The sequence below is a fragment of the Artemia franciscana genome, unplaced genomic scaffold, assembly GCF_032884065.1.
Source record: "Artemia franciscana unplaced genomic scaffold, ASM3288406v1 Scaffold_6967, whole genome shotgun sequence".
In the NCBI taxonomy this organism is placed as follows: Eukaryota; Metazoa; Arthropoda; class Branchiopoda; order Anostraca; family Artemiidae; genus Artemia; species Artemia franciscana.
Window position 1 is genome coordinate 1,174 of NW_027067127.1, and position 14,195 is coordinate 15,368.

Consider the following 14,195-nt stretch of genomic DNA (forward strand, 5'->3'; position numbering starts at 1 on the left):
GAAATAAATTTTTCATGGATTACATATGTACAGACTATTTTTACCTAGATACCATAAAACTAGGAACCCAATTATGAATTCAGAAGATATTAATAGAAAGAAATTTTTGTTCCTCCAAATGTCTGAAGTGTAAATAACAAATATCGATACGACAATTTTGGGTCATTTTATTAAAACTATTATTAGAAAGATGCAACACTAACGAAAAAAAAATAGAGTTATATAAGGCTCATAAATGTCACCAAATAGAGTAGAAGAGGCCAAAATCCATCTTTTATTCTTTTTGTCCAATTTGTTCACCCACTATAGTTTGATTCTTTCTTCTTCTTGTTGAATTTCCACTTTTTCTTACTATTGCAAAATTAGTATAATCAGACTCTTAGCTTTGGCATATTAATAGATACAAATAAATAAATAAACAAAACATATCTTTGTTCTTTGATGCTTAAAAAAGACGATAATAGGCAATTGGCAATTGCCAGGCATTTAGCAATTGTAAAACAATACTTACTTCTTGTGTCGGTCATTTAAACCGTCTAAATCTCCTTTTGAAGATGATGGCTCCATTTCAGACGAGGATTGAAGATGGTCAAATATGGGTTGCGACTTAAGCTGAATGTCCTTTTCATGTAATGAAAAAGACTATTAGCTCAGAGGCTACAGATGAATTGGGTCGGGGGGGGGGGGAGGGTTACGTGGTAAGATCTTTCCATAGAGGAATATTTCAAGGGGGAAGAAAATTTTCCGTGAAAGGGGAGCTGGATTTCCCAAAACTATTAGAAAAACGATCAGAAACTAAATAAAAAAAAAATCTTTTTTAACTGAAAGTAAGAAGCAACATTAAAACTTAAAACGAACAAAAATTGTTACATATATGAGGGGGTACACCTTTTTTTTAGTACTTTCAAAGAGCTATTATTCTAATTAAACAGCAATTGTGACTCGGGGGTCATTCTTAAAGAATCGGAACGAAATTCAAATTTTAGTGTACAGAGCGAGATATTGACGTAGGGGTGAACCCCCTGATATACGTAATACAAATACACAAATATATAAGTTCATTGCGTAAGTTAAATTGCAAGCTATGTATATTTACTACTAACAAAAACGTTCGTAAATAAAAAACAAATTCTAGTGGTCTTTTTAAATAACAAAAAAGTGATATGGAGAGAGAAGAGGGGTTTTCTAACTGTGTAGATTAAAAATATTTGTAATTTCTGGTTTATTATAGAATTGAAGCCATTCTGACCCCTATTGTGAGAAGTCCTGATGCCCATTAGACGACACGGGCAAAAGGACCACAGTAGGAGATTGCCTTAAGAAGATCCAATTGTGTATGTCTTTGTTAAACAAGAAAAAAGAATAATGAAATCACATGTTTACAAGGGTTATGGTCACAAATTTATGATTATAAATTTTATAATTATATTTAAATAGCTGTTGGGGTGGCACTTCGCGCCACCCCAACACCTAGTTGGTGGGGGCACTTCGCCCACTCCCAAGCCCCCCGCACGCGTAAGTCGTTACGTGCCATATTAATTACGCGCCATTGTAGATGTGTCCCTGTGTCCCACCTGTGAATATAGATAGATATATATATATATGTTTTTAACTACGTAAAACTTGCGAATATACAACATTCTTCGCTGTCCTATTGTCTGTGCATATAAATAGATTGTCAGGTTTACCGACTCTTGAACATGCAACATATAATTGTCCATGGGAAAAACAATCCGTATTCAGATCTGTACCTCATTATTCTAATGATTGCCCTTGAGCTTTGTTGATGGTGATTACTAATCGAACATTCCCTGTGTCCCCGTAGTCATTTATATGTTCCCCCTGTGCCCCCCGGCGTCCCCGTTGTAGTTGTGTCCCTGTGTCCTGGTCGTCATTTATATTCCCTGTGTCCCGGTCGTCATTTGTGTCCCGGTCTGTAATTTCGTCAGTCGACAAACATGACGTGAGTCGACAAACAACTTCATGACGGCATAATGCTCAATCCTTATAATGACGTCAATCGACACATAAATATGACGTCAGTCAACAGACAGACAAACAACTTATTTTTATATATATAGATGTTCGTAAAATTATCTAATTTATATTAATTTGTAAATTCTATGATTAATAATTTTATAATTATAAAGTAAAATACAAATAAATAAACTAATAGTTACCAAGATTATAATTATCCATTTATTACATTTGTTACACCCATAAAAGCTTCTACTAGTTTACTCTAATGATTTATTGGGATTTTGCAAGGAGTTAAGAAGGGACAGTCCCAATCGTATACGTGATATTTTTAAGTTATTTGTAAGGTATAATATAAATATTTTAGTCTATTAAAAAAACTCTGTTCATTTGTTGTCAAAATATTAAAACTTCAGCAACAATTTCTGATGCAACGGAAGATCACTATAAGGTCTATATAAGTTTTATATAAGAAGTTTAATATTAAGCTAAATATAAGTTTTAAATATAAACTAAATATAAGTTTTTAAATTATTAAATATAAGTTTATATTAGCTAAATATTAAGCTAATATAAGCTTTATATTCGGCAAAAATGATTAGAGGGACACCAGCCGCTGAGTTAGGACATATTTTGAAATCTGGTTCTTGTGGAACCTCTGTGTACATCTTATCAAGCTTTTGAGGTGCTTATTTTGTTCACAATAGTTTAAAATCTCAATAAATTTGCATCTAATGATAGTGTAGCCATAAGAATCCATCGGGTAGGGACTGTAACTTATGTTAAGTTTCAATCCCTTACAGATATATCTTATAGTGAAAAAAGAGGAGGAGGTTTGATCGTGTGAGCCCAGTGGCGTGAAACTATGGTTTCTCGTCGGATTGCATTAAATGAGATAAATAGCGGTAAATGTGAAGTTTCGTCATAATTATACATTTATAAGTCTCACCTTTTACCATAAAAAAAAAATAACTAAAATAAGCAAATCAAAGCCAAGTGAATGGAGACAGGTTCTGGCCTGTCTCTTGTACTCAAGGCAAAATCTTGATTATACACCACCACCACCCCCTGAGCCAATTCCTGTTGAGGAATTACGTTATTGGTAAAAAAAAAAAGACATTTCGCTTTGGGAAAGAGGGGTAGCTAAGGGCTCAGAATTGAGCCACACAAACTTATTTACTAAACAGTTTGTAGCTTGTGTTCGTAAGTCCTGAAAGAGAACTAATGTATAAAAATTATTTGAAAGATTGTTACTTTTGAAAATAGGCGCTAGCGGACCAGTTTTTTGCTTTTTACGCAAGTAAACGTCTTTCAAAGATATTTCAAAGATACAAGGTTCAAAGATATCCAATTTCTAATAACGATTTCGACTAAGCTTTTTACTTTTGGTTTTATTTTTTAAGGGTTTGAATTGTTTGAGTCACTTGTTAAGATATATACAAATATTTTTGCAATTACCAGTTTTTGTTCTTTACCCAATCTAAGTCTTTTCAGACTGAAGTCTATTCGAAGATAATAATTATTAAACCTAGTCCGATTTCTAATAACGACAATTACTAGCCTGCAAACTTTTGTTGTTTTTTAAGGTTTTTGAATTCTTGTAATCCATCATTTGTAATAATTGAACATTTTCTTTTTTGGGCCTTCCTATTGACATTACAAAACTGGTCGTGTTCAAATAGGTGCTCTTTCTTCTGCTGTGTCTTTTCAAAGTTATTTGATTGTTAAAGGAAGTCCAATTTCTAACCAAGATTTCTACCAAGCATCAAACTTCTGGTTTTAAGGTTTTAAAGGTTTTTAAGGCTTTTTAAGGTTTTTGAATTGTCGTAACACTTTATTGAATAAATAAAAACATTTTTGCAATTACCAGCTTTTTCCTCCTTACGCAATTTAATGTCTTTTTATGCTATGGTCTATTCAAAAATATTGGATGATCGAAGCTATTCCGACTTCTAACAACAATACGTATTAATCTTGAAACTTTTGGTTTCTTTTCTCAAGGCTCTTGAATTGTTGTAGACCGTCAAAATATCGAATCATCATTTGATTGAAATGGCAGACGGATGACCCTGGTGACATTCTGTCGAAGAAGGATTTTGTATATCTGTTATCTAAGGTATGGGATTCCTATCTCAGTCCTAGTCTGATCGAGAAGTCGTTCAAAGCAACTGGAGTCATAAATCTGAGCGTTCCAATGAGAGTAAGCCCATCCGTACCTGACCATAACTAGTTTGAATCTGTCAAGTTGAGACACTTTGCACAAATGAAAAAGGAACAAACAGAGAAGGCAACATCTAAAGTCCCAACCACTGTCAACACTGAACTAGAAAAAATTACCGTTTCTGTTACCCTTAGTCCAAAGAAATTGTTTGGCAACCACTCAAAACTATTGAAGAGATTCTACTTAATTCAATCAAGCTGCCCGACCAACCATCAGTCTCAAGAATAGAAAAACTGAAGAAAATTGCAAGAGAGGCAGAAGTGAAAACATTAAAAGGACATCTAGATGTACTTGAGAGGGAAGAAAATCTGAAAGCAAAAGGCAAAGGGAAGAAAAAAAGTTCAGACAGGAAGGGTGTGAAATCGAAAAACAAATTCTTCCCAAGAGGAAAGCAAATAGAGACTCAAGTGATAGCGAATCAGATATCAGCCTTGAACTTGGCTCTGATGAGGGTGATTGGAACGTTCAATATACTATTCAAGAAAGCGACAGTGATGGCAAGAAGACACCCGGTAACCACAAGATTGTTCCCAAGCTAAACGATTGCTACACAGTTAGATACGATGCCAGGAATGATGAACAAGGTTGGTACATAGGAAGGGTTCTAGACTTTCCTGACGAGAAAAAAGTTAAACTCACAATACATTTACATTTTTATGCAGACAAATACATTTTTGCAGGACCAGTCAAGTTAGTGGGAACCGGACCATTTGAAATACCCCAAATCCGTCAGGTTATTGTGTCGTACAAGGCAGTCACTGGCAATTATCAATAGATCTTTGTTTTATGCCCATACACGTAAGCTACAACAGTTATGAGTCACATTTTGTATCTGAGGTCAAACCATATTTTGTGGGATGTTTTTCTTTTTAAAATACAAGCAATCAATTACATTTAATGATTTCGTGCACCTCGGCTAAGATACTTGTAACGTTTATCTATTGGTTAAGCCCAACACTGTCTGAGTTACCCCGCAGTGGCAGAAAAAAAGTATGGTCTGACCTTTTGATGCCAGTCAGTTTGAGATAAATATTGTTTGCTTATGGACTTAGAGTGATTCCTTAATGCCCTTTAAAATGGTGAAATCATGTTATTTTTAACATATTGTTAAAAAGCTAGAAGGGCATGTCACCCCTCCCCCCCGCGCTTCAAGCTGGGGTTAGCCCAACATCGCGGACTTCACCGACTTTGAGACCTGCTGATGGGTCATACGCACAGTATATGTGAAAATTAGAAATTTCAATAATGTGAGAAACAGTTGTAAAAAATGGTCGATAGAAGATGATATAGGATACTTGAGAAAAAAAAAATCGCAACAGTCAGTTAAAGAGAAAAAACATGTTAATAGTGTCGAACTTTTCCCGATTCACTCAACTATAAATTATAATATTGTTACTCCTGTGTTTACTAGTCTACACCTAGCAATAATAAAACAAAAATTACCTGAATTATTTGATGCTAGATCGTCAGGAAATGAGTATGGCTCTGTCTTTTTCTTCTCTTCTTCGTTTTTGGTCGTCTTTCTTTTATTCTTTGCTTCTAATGTTTCTTTACCTTCACTATCATTAAACATCTTCCTCATTAGAGCTAATTTCAATTTTAGTTCATCAGCGCATAGATCAAATACATCTTGTTGAATAAGAGATTTAATATCTTTCCAGATTCTTGGCTTTACATTTCCCTTTTCTTTGTAGAAAAATGCACCATTTGAAGTGTCAAATACGCAGGTGGACGTTTAATTTGCGAAACTTTTTCATAAGCCGAATAGCGGTCAAGTATTTCGGATCATTTTGTAGTATGCTCTTTGAGTTTCAATTTAAGTCAATTCTCGATATACTTCATCTCTTAGGAAACGTAACAACTGAGCTGAAGAAAGCCTTCAGTATCAGTCTTAACGGTTTCTTCCTCACATTCAGTATTTTTCAATTGACATAAAAGGGAGCCACCGAAATAGTGATCAATAACAAATAAATATGTACTGATTTGATTCTCGGCTTTGATTGGTAGTAGTTTTTGCTTAAGAACCGTCATTAGTTCAAGGAACAGCTCGTTTGCGTCTTGCTGAGCAAAGCGACCTCCTTCACCCCGTTCAACGAATCGAGGAAACGCTGACACTATTTGCGTAACAACTAGCATTGGATGAGCATTATTGTTCTTGTCCAGTCTACTGTATACATCTTTCATTGCAGATATAACACCGCTGGTTGGCTCAAAGCCAAATCCTTCACTTAAAAAAAGAGATGTATTAGCCAGAGCTCACACTGCTACTACTGCAGTTACTATGGGTTTAGCCATAAGTTAATACAATTATAAGTTAAATTCGTGATTTTCTTAAGAGGTAATATTTTTGATACCAAATCAATGCTTTTGTGGCAGATCTTCATGGCGGTGAAAATTTTTATTTATTGAAGTAAGGTAAAACAAAAAGGGGAGAGAAATAAGACATTACATTTTGAAATCCCTACCGGCAGTGCTGATCTCCATCTCATGGTCTTACAGCCAGGAAACATTGGGGTCATACATCTGGTGCTTCCGCACACCCTTCCTGTACCTTCCCCAGATTTCTCTAGGTACCCATTAATTTTGTGGTACCAGGGTGATTTCCATAAAAAAAATATTTTCAATGGCACATCAAAATATTTTTGTGGCAGATTCTGACGGTGGTGAAAAATATATTATTACACTAGCTACCTAGATAAATTTTAGGTCTATTCGCATCTGATACCAACAACTTCAAAGATACTAAAAGCAAAACTAATTACTTAAAACTGACAATGTTTTTCATTCGTAAAAATTGAAACAATAAAAAATGTCGATTCCCCTGACAATCAAACCTTAAAAGGAAAGGCAAGGTTTTAAGCTACTTATAGCTTGCACTTTTCACCCATGTTTATTTTTGTTTTTTTATATTTTTTTTTTACTAGTGCCCTCTACTTGTCCAAACAATATAACTGTATAGGGAGGTCTTTGGCACTAATTATTGAATTCGCAATTTTTACATATTTCTAGAACATAAATGGCTGCATAAACTTCCATTTGACCAATTTAAGAATCCGGTTTTAAAAATAACTGTCCTTGATCCTATATAATTATTAGTAAGGCTTAACAAACACACTAGGCTGATCAGTTTCAACTATCTATTACTATTGCTTGCAATATTTTTTCTCAAGCTTTTATGATAATAAATCTTTTTTTTGTATTACTTTTTAGTTTTGAAACAGATTGCTACACATTATCTAGCACTCTATTAATTTCTATTCTTTGACTTTTTAGTTCTCAAATTTTTTGAAGTTTGAACCTAAGATTGACCGGAGTTTTCCAACTTCAACATATTTTAAAAATATCGTCAAAACTAAATATTTTTTTTTAAGTAAGAGGGTCTTAATCACGGGAGAAACAGATATCATTGTTTTTATGAGAAAAATCATGGCTGTGCAATCCCCAAACTAGGCTAAATAATAATTTTACAGGATCGATTGTACCCAACTTATACAACGGGGAAAATTGGCATTTGCAGATGACGCGCTCAACAAGACGTTAGTTAATGACGGTCAACATTAAGAAAGAGTTTCTGACAAAATATAATAAGATCCACGTAAGATTTCATAAGAAACCTTTGAATATATAAATATATTCAAAATAAAATAAATTATACTAATCTTCCAGGGCTATTGATGGCATTCAGGGCGGCAAAAATTGATAAACATTTCAGCTTCTAGGTCTTTTTTACAGGGACAGGTATTGAGCCAATCGCCCAATTCTGCGCCAGCTCAGATGGAGCCCGGGCCCCACATTGCTAAGCAGAGATCAATCTACTTACTACCCCAGGATATATACTTACCGAATATAGTTAAAATGTAAAGAGTGGTTTCAAATCTTTCATTTTCTGTATTGAATTACAAACTAGGCTAACAACCTTTTCAAACTTTCCATTATAATTTTGTTTTTCTGGACAACTTCAGCTGCAAGTTCTGAAAAGGGCAAAATTACATAACTGTTCATTCACGGCGAAACAGTTAAAATCCAAAAAGTATTTACAACTTTGTAATTACAATTTTCTTCAATTTTTGAAGGTGGAATTTCGGTATTGTATTTCAATGATTCCATTCAGAAGATTAAGTAAGACACAAAACTTCTACAATAGGGGACATCCTAGTCTTATGTTTTGTATCATGATTTTGGATGTTTATTTCAATGTGACTTTTCTTTTCGTCTTTTTCTTTGGTATACCGTTTGTGCTATTATCCTTTTTAGTTTTCTTATTTGTTCATGATAGCTTCTTTTATTTATATAGTTTCCCCCCTTGATAAAGGTTTCTGAATGAGAAGTTGAAATATTAAGATTTTTTTTTATCTAAAGTTTTTTTTTGCCAATTGTCTTGTTTAAAATGCTATACCAATTTCTATATATTTTTTGACTTGTTTAAGTGTGTTCTTTTTATGTGGTTTATTTTGCAATGTTTTGTAGAGCCTTGTATTGCCTGACTTGAGTCAATTAATGCTGATATTTTTTGTTTTTATTTTGTTTTTTGTTTTTTCATCCAGGCGCAAGACAATATCCAAGATTTTGTATGAGGGGGGGGGGGGGTTAATTAACAAAGACATTACAAATCTAATCCAAATTTGTACATATGCACTTATGATACTATTTTACAAGCCCAACAAGCATTTCGAAAAAGAAGTCAAAACAGACGATCCACCCCCTAGATATGGCCCTGTTCAGGTGCAACAAACACACAAATCTTCAATATCGATTATAAAGCAAGTACCTCTGTTCATGCATGTAAACGAAAAGCAGAATTGTGCTCTTCACGATTATCAACATACTAATTATTAGAGCAAGAACAAGAAAAATCAGAGTCAATAAGTCTGTGGCAGCTGCCATGGTTTAGACATGGGTTATTAAAGCAAGGGTCAAAATTATTGCATTCCTCACCAATGTATCCCTCTTTACATAAGCATGTCACCTGACCATTTTCAGGCACACATTTTCCATTGTTAGAGCATGAATGGTTCCAGCAGGCGTCAATATCTCTGCAGGTGTCACCGATGTAAGGTGGTGTACACATGCACGTGAAAGATTCACCATCCCTGAGGAAGACACCTGAATTTGAACACGGGTTATGGAAACATGGATTTTTCATTTCACATAGCTCCCCGTCATACCCAACGGGGCAAATACAGATGGCCAGATCAGATAAGCTGCAAAATATGTGTATATTAATCAAGCAACGTATGCTGAAGAAGACCCGTAAATTCTCTTCTGTCCATTGACAGACAGTTTACTCTTTACTTAACTTAAATGTACTGTTTGAACAATAGTAGAAAAACACAAAAATTCTTATTCAGGGTCTCCGCTGTTTATTGAGACAAGTCAATATCTCCAAAAACGTGAATCATGTCAAATAAATTAAGTTTTTCATATTTATATCACAGGATGAAAAACAGTAATATCATTTCTTAGGGGTTCACACAGCAGGACTACCCTTCAGAGGGCAATGGGGACAACTACAAGATTTCCAATAGTACAACTATAGTGCAATTTATATTTTGAATATATAAAGAAAAAGGTTTTAAAAAAAGTTTTATTCAGAAATTCTTTGATGGGAAAATAATAGGCAAATAATTGTGACAAATAACACTCATTAAAAAGAGCAAAATTGATAATTTAAATAAAAAATTAAATTAAATTTAAAAAAATTTGGAATTAAACCAAATTAATTTAAACTTATTAGAAAATAAAATAATTTAAATTATTTCTTAGAAATTTAAAGAAACTTAAAGGCATAAAAACTGGGGAGACTAATTTCAGTGCTCTGGAAAATCGATTAAAATAATGTGGATAGCATAATAATCCCTGTTAAAGGATGCTTTAACGTAAAGGGTAAAGGAAGGTCAAGGGTAAAGGTTCCCCGGATCATTACTTACTAATTTCGGTAAAAGAAAAATCATTATTTCGTCCTTTCAATATTTTTTATTTTATTTTAAAGAGTATGAATTTAGGTACAATAGACCGAAAGAAGCATCCAAACTTTGATTAGAAAAACAGTTGAGCCTAGCAACGCTGGATCTAGGTTTTCTCTTAAGAGGGGAGGCGGGATATAAGATTTGCCAACCCTTGCCACGCCTTCAATACTATAAGTATTGCAATTTTCATTTAGAGTGAAAGTTGCATGTATTTCCAAGAAAAACAACGGTATTTATTTATTACATATTATTTATTAAAAGCGCTGGTTTTATTGAATCCTAGTTTATTTCCATTGATTTTAAAAGTTTCATAATGGCTTTATTTGAAATACTGTAAATTTATTTGCTTTAAATTCCCACTTCTCAGGCTGTTCTTTCATCAAACTTAATCCCTTTTTTTATCTTGCCCGATCTTTCACCCCACCCCCTAGATACAGGGGCGTAATTTGCTATGGGAAAAGGGGAACTGCCCCCTCCACACCCACGTTTTCCCCTCCCCTAGACCTCAGTTTATCCCCCGAGTTTAAATTTAGTTTCTGCAAAAAATCTTGTCAAAACTAAGATAAGCCTGCATAATTCACGTATTCAGAGAAACAAGTCAGATTTCTTTAGTATATCTTTGCATTTATGGTAATATATGGGTCATTTGCTTGTTTTCACTATCATTCTTACATGATTTGGGTAATTTGACTCCAATTTTGGCTCCCATTCCCCAAGGATTTGACAAAATTACGTCACTGCCTAGATCCAGCCTTAGAGTATAGTCAATTCTATCGGTAATTGCCTGTTATTGGTAATGCATTCAAGATTTACGCTTAGGTTACATCTCAGAAAACCGGTTTCTGAGCCATAAAAACAAGTGACGGATAAAACAAGGCATTGGAACACAACCGTTTCTTTAACAAAAATCGGAACATCCTCAAGGCACAATAGGAAACAAAATTATTATCACTAGTTTGATTTAAGGCGAAAGGAGGTATTTGAGGCGAAAGGATGTAAATTTTAATTCTACGAAAATTGTTGCATAAGATATCCTTTTAACATCGATCATAGCTCAAATCGTTTCAAAATCAACAACCTAGTTAATCTTCTGCCATTCAATTTTTTTTTTTTTGCATTCGATCGTTTTAGTCACGTGCTACTGTGTATCAAACAGTTCGTGGTAACGAACTGTAGTAAGGAGCGACCCGGCTCAATAGTAAACGAACTCTAAAAAACGAAATTTTGATGCTAAAATATACATCAAAAGAATCAGATTTTCATGCTGATTTTAAATATATAAGTTTCATCAAATTTAGTCTTTTTCATCAAAAGTTACGAGCCTGAAAAAATTTGCCTCATTTTAGAAAATAGGGGGAAACACCCCCTAAAAGTCACAGAATCTTAACGAAAATCGCACCATCGCATTTGGCGTATCAGAGAACCCTATAGCAAAATTTTCAAGCTCCTATCTACAAATATGTGGAATTTCGTATTTTTTGCCAGAAGACAAATCACGGGTGCGTGTTTATTTGTTGTTTTTTTTTCCAGGGGTCATCATATCGACCAGGTTGTCCTAGAATGTCGCAAGAGGGCTCATTCTAACGGAAATAAAAAGTTCTAGTGCCTTTTTTAAGTGATCAAAAAAATTGGAGGGCACCTACGCCCCCTCCCACGCTCATTTTTCTCCAAAGTCAACAGATCAAAATTTTGAGATAGCCATTTTGTTCCGCATAATCAAAAACCATAATAACTATGTCTTTGGGAATGACTTACTCCCCCACAGTCCCTGGGGGAGGGGCTGCAAGTTACAAACTTCGACCAGTGTTTACATATAATAGTGGTTATTGGCAAGTGTACAGTCGTTTTCAGGGGATTTTTTTTTTTGGTTTTGGGGGTGGGGTTGAGGGGAGGGGGCTATGTGGGAGGATCTTTCCTTGGAGAAATATGTCATGAGGGAACAGAAATTAAATGAAAAGGGCGCAGAATTTTCTAAAATTACTATAAAAAAACAATGAAAAAATAAACATGGAAAAGTTTTTTCAATTGAAAGTAAAGAGTAGCATTGAAACTTAAAACGAACAGAGATTATTGCGCATATGAGGGGTTCTAAAAATACTTTAGCATAAAGAGTGAGGTATTTAGGAGGAGATAAATACCTCGCTCTTTATGCTATAGTATTTTTAGTAATTTCAACTATTTATTCTACGGCCTTTCTGATTCAGGGGTCATTCTTAAAGAATCGGGACAAAACTTACGATTTAGCGTAAAGAACGAGGTATTAACGAGGTTACAAACCCCCTCATATACATAATAAAAGTTAAAGAATATAAAAGTTTGTTACGTAAGTTAATTCTTAAGTTACGTATAGTTTTTACTAATAAAAAATTCCTTAAAAATTAAAATTTGTAGTTGCCTTTTTGTGTAACCGAAAAAAGTTGTATGGCAAATAGGCCTCCTTCCCCATCCCTTATTTCTCAAAATCGTCTGATCAAAACTAAGAGAAAGTTATTTAGCCAAAAAAGGAATTAATATGCAAATTTCATTTTAATAATTTATGTGTGGAGAGCCATAATCAAACATGGATTAATTCAAAAACGTTCATAAATTACATAAAAAAAACTAGTTTTTTTAACTGAAAGTAAGGATCGACATTAAAACTTAAAAAGAACAGAAATTACTCCGTATATGAAATGGGTTGCCCCTCCGCAATCCCTCGCTCTTTACGTTAAAGTTTGACTCTTTGCCGAAATTCTGCTTTTTAAAACAATTAAAAGCTTTAGCGTAAAGAGCGAGTGATTGCGGAGGGGCAACCCATTTCATATATGGAGTAATTTCTGTTCTTTTTAAGTTTTAATGTCGCTCCTTACTTTCAGTTAAAAAAACTAGTTTTTTTTTATGTAATTAAGAATAAGGGGCTAGAGAAATTATAAATTTTACGCTACCAATCAATTTACTATTTTCGATGTATGCAATTTAACAGCAAGAAGCTGCAGGTTTACTGGGGCGTCCACGCTATATCTTGATTGGCCTGGGCATGATTGGAAAAGCTACTTGAAATCAATACAAAAAAAGAGGTTCTTATTTTGGCATATTTATTTGGCATAAATTGATTGAAAAATCAATATAAAAAAATTTCCACTGAAAATAAGGAGAAACATTAAAACAAAACGAACTGAAATTATACCGTATAAGACAACAACTACCCCCACTCAACCCCAACTCATTACGATGAAGTTTTTTTATTGTTTTTAGAAAAGCTTCTCAGTCACATCTCATGCCCTTGTGAGAGAGGCATGTGAAAGGGGGTAGATCCCTCAGAGGTCGAATAATTTCTGTTTGTTTTGAGTTTTAAGGTAGCTCCTTACCTCCAATTGAAAAGAAAATGGATTTTCATATTCAATTTTCTAAGAAGAAGCCATTCCACATTGTATAAACATTATACCAGTGCAGATTAAATGACATCATTTTTTTGTAAAGGCATCATTGCAGTACAAATATTGTGACGTCATTTTCACTATATAAGACAACTGCCAAAGCAGTATTAATTAGTAAAAACTTAGTATGAAGTTCAAAATAGTAGAGGTCCGTCAAGAAGAAGACGAGAATAAGGAAAAGCTTGAGGCTTTTCAGAAGAAACAACTTGATTTGTTGGAATCAGATTTATCTTGCAGTATTTGCATGGAGGTATATGTTAAGCCGGTTAGAATGCCGTGCCAACATATTTTCTGCAAAACCTGCATAATTCAATGGGAACGGGAACATCTGGGCTGTCCACTGTGCAGGACTGAAAGATTGCATAAAGACACTCTTCTGAAGAGCTGCATTGACAATCTTAATTGCATTCAGAGGGCCCTCAATACAGAAACAATACAGTATTTCTGTTCTGAAGCAAATGATAGTCAGTTCTCCTCTGAGTTCTTCAAGAATCTTGAGCTCTTGAAGCAGAGACAAGTCAACTTCTTACAATCAGATCTGTCTTGCAGCTTGTGCCATCGGGTTTTGACTGACCCAACAAGATTACCATGCAACGACATTTTTTGCAAAATATG

General features: G+C 34.2%; 1 long non-coding RNA gene across 2 annotated transcripts; it reads right to left on the reverse strand.

The window, feature by feature from the left end:
* Positions 1–510: 510 nt before the first annotated feature.
* LOC136043521 (uncharacterized) lies at positions 511–9,664 on the reverse strand. 2 transcript variants are annotated; one of them, XR_010621635.1, is made up of 3 exons: positions 9,134–9,664; positions 5,642–6,420; positions 511–621 (listed from the first exon to the last, which is right to left on the reverse strand). It is a non-coding gene; the product is annotated as an uncharacterized LOC136043521 (long non-coding RNA). The 2 variants fall into 2 exon arrangements; XR_010621634.1 differs by having other exon boundaries at positions 5,642–6,425.
* Positions 9,665–14,195: the final 4,531 nt, after the last annotated feature.